This window comes from Coffea arabica, chromosome 1c, assembly GCF_036785885.1.
Source record: "Coffea arabica cultivar ET-39 chromosome 1c, Coffea Arabica ET-39 HiFi, whole genome shotgun sequence".
NCBI lineage: Eukaryota > Viridiplantae > Streptophyta > Magnoliopsida > Gentianales > Rubiaceae > Coffea > Coffea arabica.
This window is the reverse complement of record NC_092310.1, coordinates 44798835-44813719: the sequence shown is the minus strand read 5'-3', so window position 1 is coordinate 44813719 and position 14885 is coordinate 44798835. Positions and strand designations below refer to the sequence as shown.

The 14885-nt window shown below is 34.4% G+C and overlaps 1 long non-coding RNA gene across 1 annotated transcript; it reads right to left on the bottom strand.

Moving 5' to 3' along the window:
* Nucleotides 1–1847: 1847 nt before the first annotated feature.
* On the bottom strand, nt 1848–5137 carry LOC113724231 (uncharacterized). The gene is made up of 5 exons (XR_003457146.2): nt 4895–5137; nt 3790–3874; nt 3467–3595; nt 2429–2940; nt 1848–2067 (listed from the first exon to the last, which is right to left on the bottom strand). It is a non-coding gene; the product is annotated as an uncharacterized lncRNA (long non-coding RNA).
* Nucleotides 5138–14885: the final 9748 nt, after the last annotated feature.

The following is a 14885-nucleotide window of genomic DNA, read 5'->3' as shown; positions in this document are numbered from 1 at the left end:
TATATTATTATAAATGAATATTATATAAATATATAAATTAATATATTATAAATATATAAATATATAATATTATGTATAAATGTATTAATATAATTAATATAAATGTATAAATGTATTAGTATTATGTATAAATGTATAATTAATATTGTGTGTTAATATTATGTATAAATGTATATAAATATACATAAATATATATACATAAATGTGTAATATATATAATATGTATTATATTTATTAAATATATAATATATAATATTTATATAAATGTATAATTACATATTTATATTAATATTAATTTATATGGTATATAATATTTATATAAATATATAAAAATATATTTTAAATAAAATAAAATATTTATAATATGTTTAAATAAATATATAAATATATTATATTATAAATATATAATATATATAATAAATTTTTGAGGGTGAGGGACTCAAAAATTCAAAAAAAATTTTTGAGGTTACCAGCGGCGCCGGAATAGGTGATCGGCGCCGGGAGAGGCGGTGGAGGCGGTGTCTGGTGTGGTGGGTTGGGTGAGGGAGGAAGAAAAGTTTTTGAGAAATTTTTTGTGTATAGATTTTTGAAGTGTGTAGGTAAAAAACTTTGAAAAGTTTTTTGGGGTTCTTGTAGCAAAAGTTGTTAAAAAACTAGTAGCTAAAAAATTTGGTAAAAAAACTAGGGTGCCAAACAGGCCCTTACTTTGCAGTACTAGTAGTAAGTTTCTGTCTTTATCCTGGCCTGGGAGGTATTTCAAAGTTATTTTTCTACTTCCTCTTTGTTAGATAGATATAACTATAAGCAGTTGTAACATCATGCTTCCAACTTTTGACTCGTACTAAAGCAAAGAAAAAAGATTTTTGAGCCATGAAGAAATCCGCATTCCTCCCATCTTCTTCCACATCCATCTGCAGTGGGCCTCACGCTTGTACAATTTGAACCCAGTCAGCCCATGTGCTTCATTTCGCATATCTTCTCAATTAGGCTATTAAGTGCTAGTCACTTGTTCTCTTTACCGAAACGGTAAGACTTTTGCCTGTAAACCTTATTCCCAGAAGACACCTCAAAAGCCGGCAACTCTTAAGGAGCTCTCAGGGACTTATAAATTCAAACCCAACCCCCCCTCCAATGAACCGAGAAACAAAATACTAATGCTCATGCTTTAGATTGATAGATAGATAGATAGCCAGTCACTACTACAAAAATGTCCTTTTATGACATTTAAAAGCGTCATTATAACTCAATGTAATGACGTTTGATCTATAATGACGCTCTGCTAGAAACGCCGCCCATTCCAGCGTCACTATAAGTTTTATGACAGTCAGAGGAGTCATAATTTATAGTTCTGTTAGCATTTGTAAACGTCATTATTTATCGTTTTAATGACACTTTAAAATGACAAGAAATGCTAGAGAAGAGTTACTGTTATATGAATCTAAAGTGATACTCTTAATTGCCATAAATTGGATCTATCTTGACGCTTCTATTATGTAAGTACAATAAGATATTATGACACATTTGCAGTATAAGTAGAATGAAATATTATGACACTTTTATGGTGTAACTAGATTAGGTTGTTCTGACACTTGTTAACATGAAATTTTGTGAATATTTTGAACCGCAAAAATCGAAGTGGTGACACTTTTAAGTGTCAATACATCATATTACATTAGCCCTGTATACCATTCGGATTTTTATACCCAAAAGTAGAAATCACATTTCATCCTGCCTGCACAATGTAGACTCTAATTTTTGGAATAATAAAGTTATTAGTACCACCTTATAAAGGAAAACTAAAGTGATTTACGTTTTCATAGTAATCAGTGCAATACAATCAGCCAAACTGGTGCAAAAGTACATCATCCAAGCAACTTACATAGTGCTATGTCAACAAATTACATGCTAATTCAGAGATTTTTCAACAGTTATGAGTATTGCTGTAGCATTGCCAATACATATCAAAGAAACAATAGTTCAACAAGAGTTCAACAAAAAATGCCTTGACAATGTCTTCAAAAAATAGCCAAATCACCCAAGGATCCTTTAGTTTTCTTCAAGATTCACCTACAAGTGTCATAAACCAAGAAATAGGAGTTACAAATCACATCTACAGCTCTTCTTTTACAGTTTTAATGTTAGAAAATAAATAAAAACTAAGTTAAACAAATGATATAGATAAGATAAAAAGATTACTAGGTTTATTGGCCAAGCAATAGCAAGTCTTCAATACATAGTACCGCAATAAACAACCCAAAATGACAGCCACAACAAGTACCAAAACCAAAGTGCAGTCCATTACAATCAATAATGGTACCCAAAACAAGAATCTCAACAATTAAGTAACATATAGCAATTACGAACATGTTCATGAAAACCATTTGTGAACGCAGCATCTAAAGAAAGTCATAATTGAACTATTTATTACCTTTATCGGCCGAAGAATAGCATTTGAAGACTGTGAAGTAGATCTTTGCTGAGATGGTGAACTTTGTCCTTGTGATCTTCCTTGTTGAATTGATTCTAGTTGCTAAATTCTTCGCTCCATTTTTGACATCACAGCGCTTTGTTCCATAACCAAGCAAAAACATATTGAACGACATGGTATATCACCCCGCAAATCAGCTTGTGTAACTCCTAAACCATATGTACGAACTCTTCCACCCCTTTCTTCCCCCATTACTTTTGCAAACACATCATTCCTACCCATGAGCTAACCATTGAGCATATCCCTTAATAAATCCTTTCCATATCAAGTGTGATTTGGCCTGCTCTCTCCTGACAAATACCCCATTCCCACACCTAATGCATGGGCATAAAATCATCTCCCTTATACTTCCATTCGTAAATGCAAAATCAAGTAAATCTTCTAAACCAGCTTTATACTCATCACTTGATCGTGACATACTCATCCATCTTTTATCCATGTTCACATAGATTCTAATTATAAAAAAAAAAAAGCTTCGTTAGCATCTACAAGATAATTCTACCTAAACTATTACTGATTTTTGCATGAAACATTTACTTAGATAAGAAAACTAATTTCAACGAGATTAATAGAAGACACAAATCACTCATGGAATATTACAACAATAAAGCGATCAAAAGTATCAAAACAGAATGTAAGAACTAATCCAAGTGTTCTAGGCATATCAAAACAGAATGTTCACATATCCAGGTGTTCTAGACTGTTGAGTAATAAGAACTAATCCAAAAGTATCAAAACAGAATGATATCAAAAGGAAAGACAGCAAAAGTTCAATTCTAGATTGTAAGGCACAAGCTATCGAACAGATGGTAGGCACAAAAGAATACTAGTCTACGGAATTCAAAATTAGTCCAATAATGTAGCCAATATCAATTTGAGATAGAGAACTTGGACAAAATATTAGCAACCCAACTAATCAATAAATAGAAGTGCTATCCAATTGAAAATAACTGCCACGAACTTTAATGTATTGGTAACCTAAGAGTAGCAGAAACTTAATGTATAATTTTGGTTATCAACAACTCTAATTTGCTCCAAGTGGAAAGGGAATCAACGATCAGTGCTCGCTAGATGGAATCGAAGATGATGGCCGCTACAAACTTGAAACTGCATTGATGGAATAAGCTTGACTTAGTCACTACTTGATATATGCTATGTATGTAAGATGCACTTTGCATTAGAATCCTATGGGCAGAGCATTCTATATCAAGTTCAATACGATGTCTAGTACAAGGAAATCTAAATCAGGTCAACCATGTCTTATGTGGACTTATTTTTTTGTAAAATAGATGAAACCAAACCTGTCCCCTCATTGCTTTTGGTGAAATCAATACCAACAATAAGATTTGATGATTCCAGGCCAACACGTGTAAGAGCGTTAGTAACCTACAGAGGCAAATGGGGCATATAATTATGAATGAGAATGTCAAAAGCAACTCACCTAGAAACCATGTGTGATGGCTCTGCTTAGAAATAACTAGGAGGTAATAACAAGTTAAATGCTAAAACTGACAAGAAATAACCAAACAGTAATAACAAGCTAAATGCCCAAACTGATAAGTTGAATGCCTTAAACCATTGATTATAAGTACTTGAATAAACTCAATTATTCAAGAGTCAAGAGTTACACATCTTAACACTTATGACAAACCAAACCGTAAACTTAGAAGGTTATTTGCAGCTCAATCATTTACAATGGGTGAATGCTATCTTTTGCCCCTCTCAGAGGAATGCAAAGTGCAGGTCCAAACAGTAGAGCAGAAGTATCTTTGCAAACATTTGCTGAAATCTTTCCCACTATGACTACATGAAACTTGCGAGACTGGCATTGTAAATAGGAAATATTTGCACTCATAATGATCTCATATACAAAAGAAAAATTGGTAAATGGTGCTCATAAAGCTTGAGGTGTTGACTTTAGCTACTATTTGGGTGCTTGCTTTCCATGATTGGTGTTGTTGAATCTATATTACACTAATGCTTTGCTTCTGCTTTTAGGTACTCGATTTCATTCATGTCTGGCCCATGATGAATGATGTAAAAAAGATGATGCCCATTCCTTTGTTTGATTGAACATACCAAAAAAGAAGAGTAAAGGATGGCAAAATTTTGCAATTGAAAGGGAAAATTTTAGCCCATTCTAATTGCTAGAAAAAGGGGAAGCTAGGTTAGATTAACAGAGAAGAGTGGGAGAGGAATAAAACCAATTAAAATTTTAGTTATAGGGGGCAAAAAGAGTAGCACCCAAAATCAATGTCGAATTGGGTGATGATTTTTAGTAAGGCACCGCCTGGGCACCCCCTCCGTCACCCACCTTGCTCCGCCCCATTTCCCACACAGTCCTCGGAGAAGAAATAGAGTAAGAAAAAAACAAGCTATCAATTTTGTCTAAAATGTATAGATTACCTGGTAGTAATCTTCCTTCAGATATTGTTGTAAGTAGAAGAACAAGTCCTGAGACTTGTTAGCGATTTCCAATCAACACCGTCGCTCCACCATTGCACTTCGGGCCTGACAGATCTCAAATATTTACATTTTTGTCTTCAAATTGGGGAGAATTAAATATCGGGTGAAAGAAAGGGAAAGAAACAAGGGATTTGGTTGTGAGAGGGGTGAAGGATTTTGATTTTTTTTAGAGAGAGTTAACGTGATCGAAGGTTTTAGGAGAGAGAACTAGGATGAACAAAGAGTAAAGTTCATTGGAGTAGTTAGAATTTTTCCCCCAAAAAATGGCGCTGAAGCATAGCGCCATTCCCTTTCCCGCTTTTGTTTTTCACTTTTACTTCTATTTGGACAAGTTAGAGTGACACGACGTCGTTCTCGTCATTTTCTTTGTCACTTTAATGACGTTCCCTACTGCATGTTACGTTAACTTTCTATTGTGACACTTTTAGGAAAATGTCATATTAAGTGTGTGACTAAAGGTCTTTTTTGTAGTAGTGAGTTGTTAGTCACCAATTCCATCCATCCGGGAAAAAGACCAAAAGACAATTAATTTGTTCGACAACCATAAATTACTACTACTGTTTTCGAAAGTGCATACTACAGCTTGTTAGATTATGGATTTTCTAACTTTTTTTTTTTAAAGAGAGAGAGAGAGAGAGAGAGAGAGAGAGATGGATTTTCTAACTACTACTCGTTAACTTTCTTTTAATTTGCTGGTAGAAAGGAATACAAATTGTACATGTGAAAGAACAGTTGCTGGCGCTTACATCAGACAACGAGTTTCAAGATCTTGACGCGAAGCCATGTTCTTAATATCCAAGTTGAAAGGCATAGAATCTTATGTCTGTCTCATTCCAGGGACCAGAACAAGTTAATAAGCAAATGGTCCTCGTCTCTGTTTTCTCATTTTAGAACCACGTCCACTTGATTGATCCAACTACCAACTTACTTACGATCACAATTGAGGATCGATCCACATTTTAGAACACCGGCCTTTCCAATACTTGAATGTTGCTGTGTAGTATGGGGTAAATTAGTAGTATAACTTTGATATAAATAAATGTCAGTTTGTCAACTCATACGATTAAATTGAAGAAAAAAAATCACAATTGTGATTATACTAAAGTTGTCCGAGTTTACGTTAAAAGTGGTAAAAATTACATGAAGAACAACTGAACAAAAATCAACCAACAGGACAAGCCTCTGATTCTGGCATGATGGGGCATAATGGCTGGGCAATTCGAGAGAGAAATTTGATTATGTACAGGAAAGTTTCAGTTTCACTGCACAGGCGATTAACATTCTTTAGCCAAATGATTAGTTCTTCATCCGTGCAGCTATGGCAGACAAGGAAATTGTGCGCTTTTTGGAAGATGATCATGATATCTTTGTCAAAAGTAGAAGTGATCATTTTTTAAATTTAACTGGTTTAGGCAAATATTAAGCCATAGCTATTAAACTCGGCCTGGCCCGGCGGTTCGACCGGTGCTTGGATTCGAACTTCGACCTTCGGTATTGTATTGTTTGTGCGCTGCTCACCACCAGGCCACTTTGTCACTTGTTCATTAATGGCCATTCTTATGCCATATGAATGTTTTGTTAATTTCATCTTTATTTTTTTAAAGTACTCTCCAAAACAAATGTATTTGGAATCTTTTAATAAAACTTATGACCCCTATATTCTATAAATTATAAAATAGATTTCAAAAATAACATATTACATAATTTATTTTAAAGACAAATATTATTTTTTAAATTTTTTTTGCATTTAAAATTTGTAAATAACCTAGATAATTACAGTAAACATCTACACTTGAAGTTTGGTGGATTACTAATTAAATTTATGTTTTGTTGATTCTTATATGAATTAAATATTCTATAGCAAATTAAATTAAATGAATATTTGTTATGACATTATTTATTACAATTTATCTCATATATCCTATATCAAAATTTATAAAATATAATATTTAAATATATGTAGTGACCCATTGGTTCAACCATTCACCCACCGGTTGAATCAGTGACCCGTTGACCCACCTCCTTCGCCGGTCTCCTCTCCGGACCGAGTTTAATAACTATGTATTAAACCCATGATATCTCTTTACGGTGCTCTCCCCTCTACAGAATAAGTTGAAGATTCCTAACTTTTTCTTTCTATAGAAATATATATATATATATATATATATAGATGGATTTTCTATATCGAAATCTCATGACCTCTAAACTATTCGACGGCCCTCTTCGAAATTTGTTCAATTTTTATGGGTAGATAGCGTATTAGAAATATTCAGTACTATTTCTTCCTTCTTCCTTATTTTTGATACAAGAAAAAAGAGCCTAGAAAATGTTCTCCCAACAAATATATTTACAGAAGATCTTGCTTGCAAGAAGGGGTTTATTAATTAGTTTGGTAAACCCCAGTCTTGATATCTTTTTTCCTCTTGGTTGGAAATGCAAGAGATGCGTTCCAACACAGAGCGATAAAATTCACTTAATAAGGATGTTTTCTCTAGTGATGGCAACGGGGTGGGGTTGGGGCGGGGGACCCTACCCCCAACCCCCGCCCCGTTGCCTATTAACCTCCCCGCCCCATCCCCCGCTTCCCGCTCCCTCCGCGGTGCCCCGCAGGGGGGTTGGGGCGGGGGTGTCCCCCGCCCCCTGCCCCGTTGCCTATTAATCCCCCCGCCTCCCGCTCCCCCCGCCCCGCCCCGCTTCCCCAGCGGGGCACCACGGGTGCCCCGCGGGATTAATAAAATTTTATTATAGTTAAATTTTAATAAATAATCAAATACTAAAATATCAACACATCACCAAGTTATTATTCATTGTAATTTTATAATTGAAACTCATAAAAACAATCAAACAAAATTATTTGAATACAATCCAACATGATGAAATAAATACAACTAAAATAGTCAAGTTTTCACTTTTGGTACAAGTACAATCACTAATTCATTATTGTGTTTTTGCTTTTTTTTTGAGAAAAAAGTGTTATTCTAGTAACTGTAATTAGAAATTTAGTATAAATATATTAGTAAATTTAGTATAACTAATTAATAAATTCTATTAGTAGACATGTATAATTATTCATATAATTGATAATATCAATTATATTACATACACTAATATACATTATATAATACATGTAACTAATAATATCATTATCATAAGTTTATAACTAATTAAATTACATATTATACATAATTATATATTTTTTTTATTTTTTTTTGCGAGTTGCGGGGCGGGGGAGTGGTTTCTAAACGGGGGAAAAAATTTCCCCCCGCCCCGAGAGCCCCCTGCGGGCACCCGTCCCCATTGCCATCCCTAGTTTTCTCCCCACTCTTGTGGTGGAGACACTATATTCTTGCAATTCCCCCTTTTAATAGACGACAATGACCTAAATTATATATCCCTCCAAAAGCGAAAAATCACAATGGATTTTATTCTTTCTTGCTAGATGAAAAAAAGAATACAATAAACTAGACAAACTACAAAACCAGAATGAGTTTGTACTTTAATGGTGCTGCTGACAGTGACTTGTTTACTCCATAAATATGCTTTGAAACTGGAAATTGTGCTTTGAGTAGTTACAACATCAACATGAACACCTACTATAAATCTTTTTTTTTGTATCTGGAAGAAGATGCACTGCAACCTTTGTTTTTTTTTTTTTTTGGAAATTCAATACGGTGTACCCAAGAAATTAAATATGTTAAAGGAAAAATTGACTAGGCGTTACTTCTTTTTTGCATTCAATGTAGCATTCATATATATATATATATACTTTAAACAAAGATTTGAGAAGAGAGTGAGTACAAGCTGGTTAATCATGTTCAAATGTATTTAACGATTAGAGTAGAGTGTGACTACAAATTTTTTAAGCCTTGAGTACGTTAATGAGTAATTTCATAGCGTAGTCAACCCGCATTGCATTGCATGCAGTTGTTCTCGATTATGCTCCTAATTCCAATAGAATCGCACGCTTTATTAGTTGAAATAAACGCAATATATATATATATATATATATATATATATATATATATATATATACTAGGGAGCTGTCCCGCGCAATGCGCGGGCGCTAGGCAAGAGAGTGTAATTGTGCTAAAGTTTTGTTTGTGTATGTTGAATAAAATGGTTTTAAAAAGTTATTTAAGAAAAAAAAGGTTTTGGTTTAGATAGATGAATAATTAATACTTAATTATTATTAATGCTTAATTTGTATGTTTATATATTAAATTAATGTTGTGCATATGTAAATTTATTAAATTATATGTATATATTATATTTGTATATAGGTTTATTGAATTATATATAGATTAGTGTTGGTATATTTTAGTATTATATTTTATATTTATTAAATTAAATTATATATTAGTATTTATATTTTATATGTTTATAATATGTTTGTTTATTAAATTTATTAACAGTTTTATTACAATACAAAGGCAGCTAGTTGACGGTGTTAGAATATATCTGGTCTTGACATTTGGATGGCAGCTAGTTGTTTCCGTGTGCAGGTGGTATGAGACGTGTAATTTGCAGGATGGGAGCAGGGTAAAAAGTACAGAAAATTCATGGGTGTAGTATTGTTTGTTCCTTACGTAGTTGAAGCTCATATAGTGAGAAGTAGTATATATTTGGTACTTGTCTGTAGATAGTTAGTGTCTGCAGATGGCGAGCGGAAGCGGAAGATTTCCCACTGTTCAATTATATTATCCAGAGGTGGACGAAGTGGTTAATCAGCTGGCTGTTGTTCGTGGAGCAGCTTATCCTATGGGAAATGGGTGTCGAAATCGTCCGGCAGAACCGGTTGCACGAGCTCAGGTGGCAAATGTTTTGCTGAAAAATGAATTATGTGATTTGTTTAAAGAGCTTTATAGGCATCATGATTGGGCTTCAGTTTTGGAAGCTGCGCTTAGGACTGGAAGAGGCTATCCTATCTTGGGCTTGATTGCCGATAGAATGAGGCTGGAAGTGTTAGAAGAAAAGTATTACTTTCCCAGTCCGCCATCTTCTAGTGACATGGGTGGCAAAAGTGATTAAGGAGTTGGAGTTTGGGAAAATGTGCTTGTTAGTTTGGTGTTTGGCGTATGGTTTTTAAGCATTAAGATGTGTTTGTCAGTTTGTTAAGGATATGATAATCGTGTATTTGCTACATAAAGTAGCATCATATGTATTTCTATCTGTTGTATAAAGTATTGATGTTTTGATTTGTATGAGTGTCTTCTGAATGTAGGCTGTAGTTTTTGCCAAGAATATAATCCTTTTAGCAGAGAAGATCAGAATTTACAAATGCGGTAAAGCAATAAGCAAAACTTGTGAATTGAACGTGTTTACAGATTTGTATCTATAAACTGATGAATGTATTTAAAAATTTACATCCGGATTAAATGCGTAATAAAATGAAGGATATTATCTGATATGTTAATATGTTCCATATTATCTATAAGATTTGGGACTAATGAATGGTGAATAATTGTAGGAGATTGGATTGGATATGATAAAATTGACAGAGGTCTGTGTTTGAAGATAATATAGAGTACAAAGCTTTTTGTGGATGTTGGGACAGGTTCATGTTTGGCAGGGTGACATGTGTTTTGACTATTGATTGCTTTTGTTTTGGTTCATAGAAAGAGTAGGGGATTCACGTGTGTATAGTTTGTCTGGTATATATGTGTTTGTTATTATTGTTTGCTTCACATGTCTACAGTATAATTTTATTTTTTGTATTTGTCTGTTTTTGGTTTATGATGTACTTGTTGTCTATAAATTTGTTAGTTCTGTGATTTCATTATTTGGTTGGTATATTGTGATTTGTCTTTGTGGTTTTTTCTCTGTTTAAGATGAATTACACTCAAAATCGTATTGGAGTATTGCGTGATTTGCATCCAGATATTGAGGTTATGTTCAATCGGTTATCACTAAGTGGTGTGCGGGGAAATTTGGTTGGACATACTGAAGATAATGGGATGTTGAGGGGTGCAGATCGAGTTTTAGCAAATAATATTCTACTTAGGAATGAGATATATGATTTGTTCAAATCTTTTCATCGGCATCCAGAGAAAGCTCGTGTGCTGGAAAGTGCATTAGGAAATATTGGAGAGTTGCCGTTTCTGCAGATCATTGCTGGTCGTATGGAAGTAGAAGTTGAAGAGCAGAGGAAAGCAATTTAAAGTGCTATGGATGGATTTTCTAATGGGGCTGGCAGAAATTTGTAGCGGATAGCTATGTATGTTTCTATGAGTTTTTATAATTTGTAGTATGGAAATGTTTGCTATTGTACTCGAGTGTATTCCATGTGCAAGTTGGTGGTTAGATACTGTGTTTAGCAACTTCAGTTGGATGATATTTGTACTTGGTGTATTTGTTTTTGTATTTGGTGAAGTGGTAATCAGTTCCATTGTAGCATGATGTTTGGCTATTTTGGAAATAAAGGTGCAATGAATAAATGGTTGTAAATATCGAATGAGTTTTGACTGATAGCAGAAAGCCAAAGAAAGAGAATGAAGGGAGATTAGTTTCTGTGATGCAAGTGTTGGTTATGTGATTGGTTCTCAATAACTATGAATGAAATTCTGGTACGTTTGGACTTTGAAAAAGCCCAGGTAACAATGTTTAAATAAGAATGCAGGGAAAGTTGATGAAGTGTACAAAATCTGTTGAAATATTTGCAAATCACAAACTGTACTAACACTTGATGAACCAAACGTTAAAGGATAGAAAGTTGAGTAGCCAAGTTGCACATATCAAAAGTTATACATGAAACTGTGGTACATTTGCACTTTCAAAAAGCTTAGCTAACTATCCTTAAGCAAAAATGGAGGGAAAGCTAAGCAAGTGTACAAAAGCTGGTAAAATATATGACCACCACAAAATAGAGGAAAGCTTCAGCTATCAAAAGTTAAGCCAGCAGAGCTTCAAAAGTATGTAATAGCAGAAACCAGTATATGGCATTTTCAATCTTGCTTTTGATACTTGTCGCTGCGTTGCTTTTTAGTTGGGCTCTCACTGATCTTAAGAGTAGAGAGACAACTGGAATTCACATTTGTGTCTTTTGGAGCAGTACTGACCACATTTTCATCAATACTGGTGGAAGGCAGTTCTGGATTTGGTTCTGAATAGCCAATGGTTGAAGGAATCTGCGATATAACTTCTGGTAGAAGGGATTTGTGCAGAATAATGGCAGAGTATTTTTCAGTACTGCCAGATGCATGGCTGTTTACCATTTTCTTCACAAAGCATGTTATGAGAGTGTTGTTAATGGCCTCTTCAATAGCTTGATAGTTCAGTTCATGCTATAGAATTAAAATCAACAAGTTGACATCAGATACAGTATACTTACTTGTTAATCACAATATTCTATATGCATATGGAAACAGTATTTCTGACCTTGTTTTCTAACTCTTGTATCTGTGAAAGTGTGAAAGGTAGTAACTGAAGGGCATCGTTATCATAAAAATCAAGTGTTAAAACTCTAGAATAATCAGCAAGTTCTACAGTTAATCGACATCTTGTAACTATGTTCACATGTTTGTTGCATGAGGTACAAACAATTTTCCAGATAGGCTTTGCTCTGAATGATTTATGGCATTGTGGACAAGCATTATACCATAATCACTGGCTTTTGTCTAGCAATTTTGGAGTACCACGCAACTAGTAAGCTTTTTTCTGTATTGAATTATAGTGAGTAGTTAGAAATCTGAAAATATTATTGTGAACAAATGATGGGATGTAGAATTTACCGTAGGAAATGCCAGGAAGTCTTGAATAGTGGTCAGCTCGTCATCCCTTGGCTGTGGTAGAAGCTTAACTCGGTTGTGGTATGTTTTTTCTGCTATCAATTTTTTGATTTCTGCTTTATTCTCAATAGCCCTTGTGAGTGAACAGAGAAGTTTTATTTGCAATGTTTATAATATGCAGTTAATAGAAAATATTTTCAAATGATGTTTCCTGACAAGAATTGTTACCAGTGCTTCAGATCAGCAGCTTGTTGTATTGGAGGATTAAGGAGAATGCTTGATCCAAATTTTGTTGACAGGTTCAGTGCTGCAATATTTACGCCCCATAATGTACATTGTATTATCAGTATGTTCAAAGTCAGAAAATATGTGGAGCATAACGAATTTCTTATGTACTCACTGTGATATGATGATACTTTAATCCGAAGTGCAACAATCAGTGGCATTGTGTCAATTATATTTGCAAGTGCTTGGCCTTCATCAGTTTCATGCTCACCCCATAGTGTTAGGATAACTGGCATCATGCTGTAGTGTATTTGATTGAAACATGAACATTTGTTAGAACAGATTATTTGTATGAATGTGTGGTGGTTCAGAACTGATATAGAATAAATGGATAGTTTTACTTACCTTTTATCTATAAGTACCACTTCTCTAGTAGCTGTAGTGGCCCTTTCTATCCGAGGATGAACTTCAGCGACAATGCCTAGGACATCTGATTTTCAATTGTGTCGAGTTATAACTCTAATGAAAATTGCGTGCAGTAGCAAGTTAGTAGTTGATTTGTTGCTTACCTATATCTGTGTTGTCATCCATATATTGGTAGAATCTTCTATAGGGCGAGAATCTGAACACAGCTGGAATCTGAGGTGGCTCGACTTCATTCACTGCTTGAACAACAGTAGAGTTGTCTATGTACCATGTGCACTGATTTGGATGAGTGGAATACTCTGATGGTGTGTACTCAACTCTAGCATTGCAGAGAATGTATCGCTTGTAAAGTTGGAAATGATTCCGGAAAAACTCTATGTCTGATTTATAAATCATTCCTTCAACTGTTGTCCCCTGAAAACAGTCATGGTTGTTTTGATGTGAATGTCAAAATTGAGTAATAATGAACATGAGGTAAAATTGAGAATTTGTATTACCTGCTGATCAATTAATATGAGCTTCTGATATCTGTTTCCTGCCTTTGAGAGTAATGGCTTCTGCTTGTCTAGAACCTGAACTATAGTTGTCCAGTTTTGTAGTCCAGGAATTATTTCAGCAAATGAGACCATATTTTTTTCCTCCTGCAACTCATAATATAAGTAGCTAAGTGGTGGATGAAGGGCAAAAAAGATGTAAAATCATGAATATAGAGAAATAACTGATATACACATGGTTAGAAGAGTTATTGATAAGCTAAATCTAGTACTTTTGTATATACTATATTTTCAGCAATTGAGTCTTCTTGGTATCTAATATTGATGGTTTAATCAGAATTTTAACAGAACTACTATTCTTAGCTCTTGACATTGCTACGTATAGCTGTCCATGGGAGAAAACCGGCTCACGCAAATATATGCCAACAAAATCAAGTGTTTATTCTTGAGCTTTGTTTATTGTCATAGCAAAACAGGCTCAAACAAGAAACTGAATTCATTCGAATGATACTGGTGAGTCTGAATTATTCTCTGCTCTAAAACAGATTTTGTGAATGAAGACTTCTTTTCCAGCAAACTCTCCACATGTTATGACTGCATGTATAATATTGGAGCTCAACGATTTGCATATCAGTCCGGTGCCGTTACATAATCCCTGAGGTGGATCAATGTTTCTCAGTAACATGATAGGGCAGTATGGTTTGAGAAGCAGCTTATGAGGGGGGAAACCATTTGGAGTCAAACTGTTTAGCAAATCTTCTATGATTAATTGTCTGCTCAGAGCTATCTATACACTTGTCTCGGCTAGTATACTCTTGCAATTGTCCTTCGAACTGTACAATGAGCCTTTGATTAATTTGATCCACAAAGTCATTTTTTGTTGTCAGAATAGCACAATTAATTGCAGAGAAATTGTGCTGGCAAAAAGCATTCAAATCTGGGAACACTGTCCGGATCAATGTGTTCATTGATTCTTCCTCATTGGTATATCTTATCAGCATTGATGCAGGTATCTGGATAGAATTCTTGGAGATAAATGGCTCTGTTCCATTTCCGATGCGG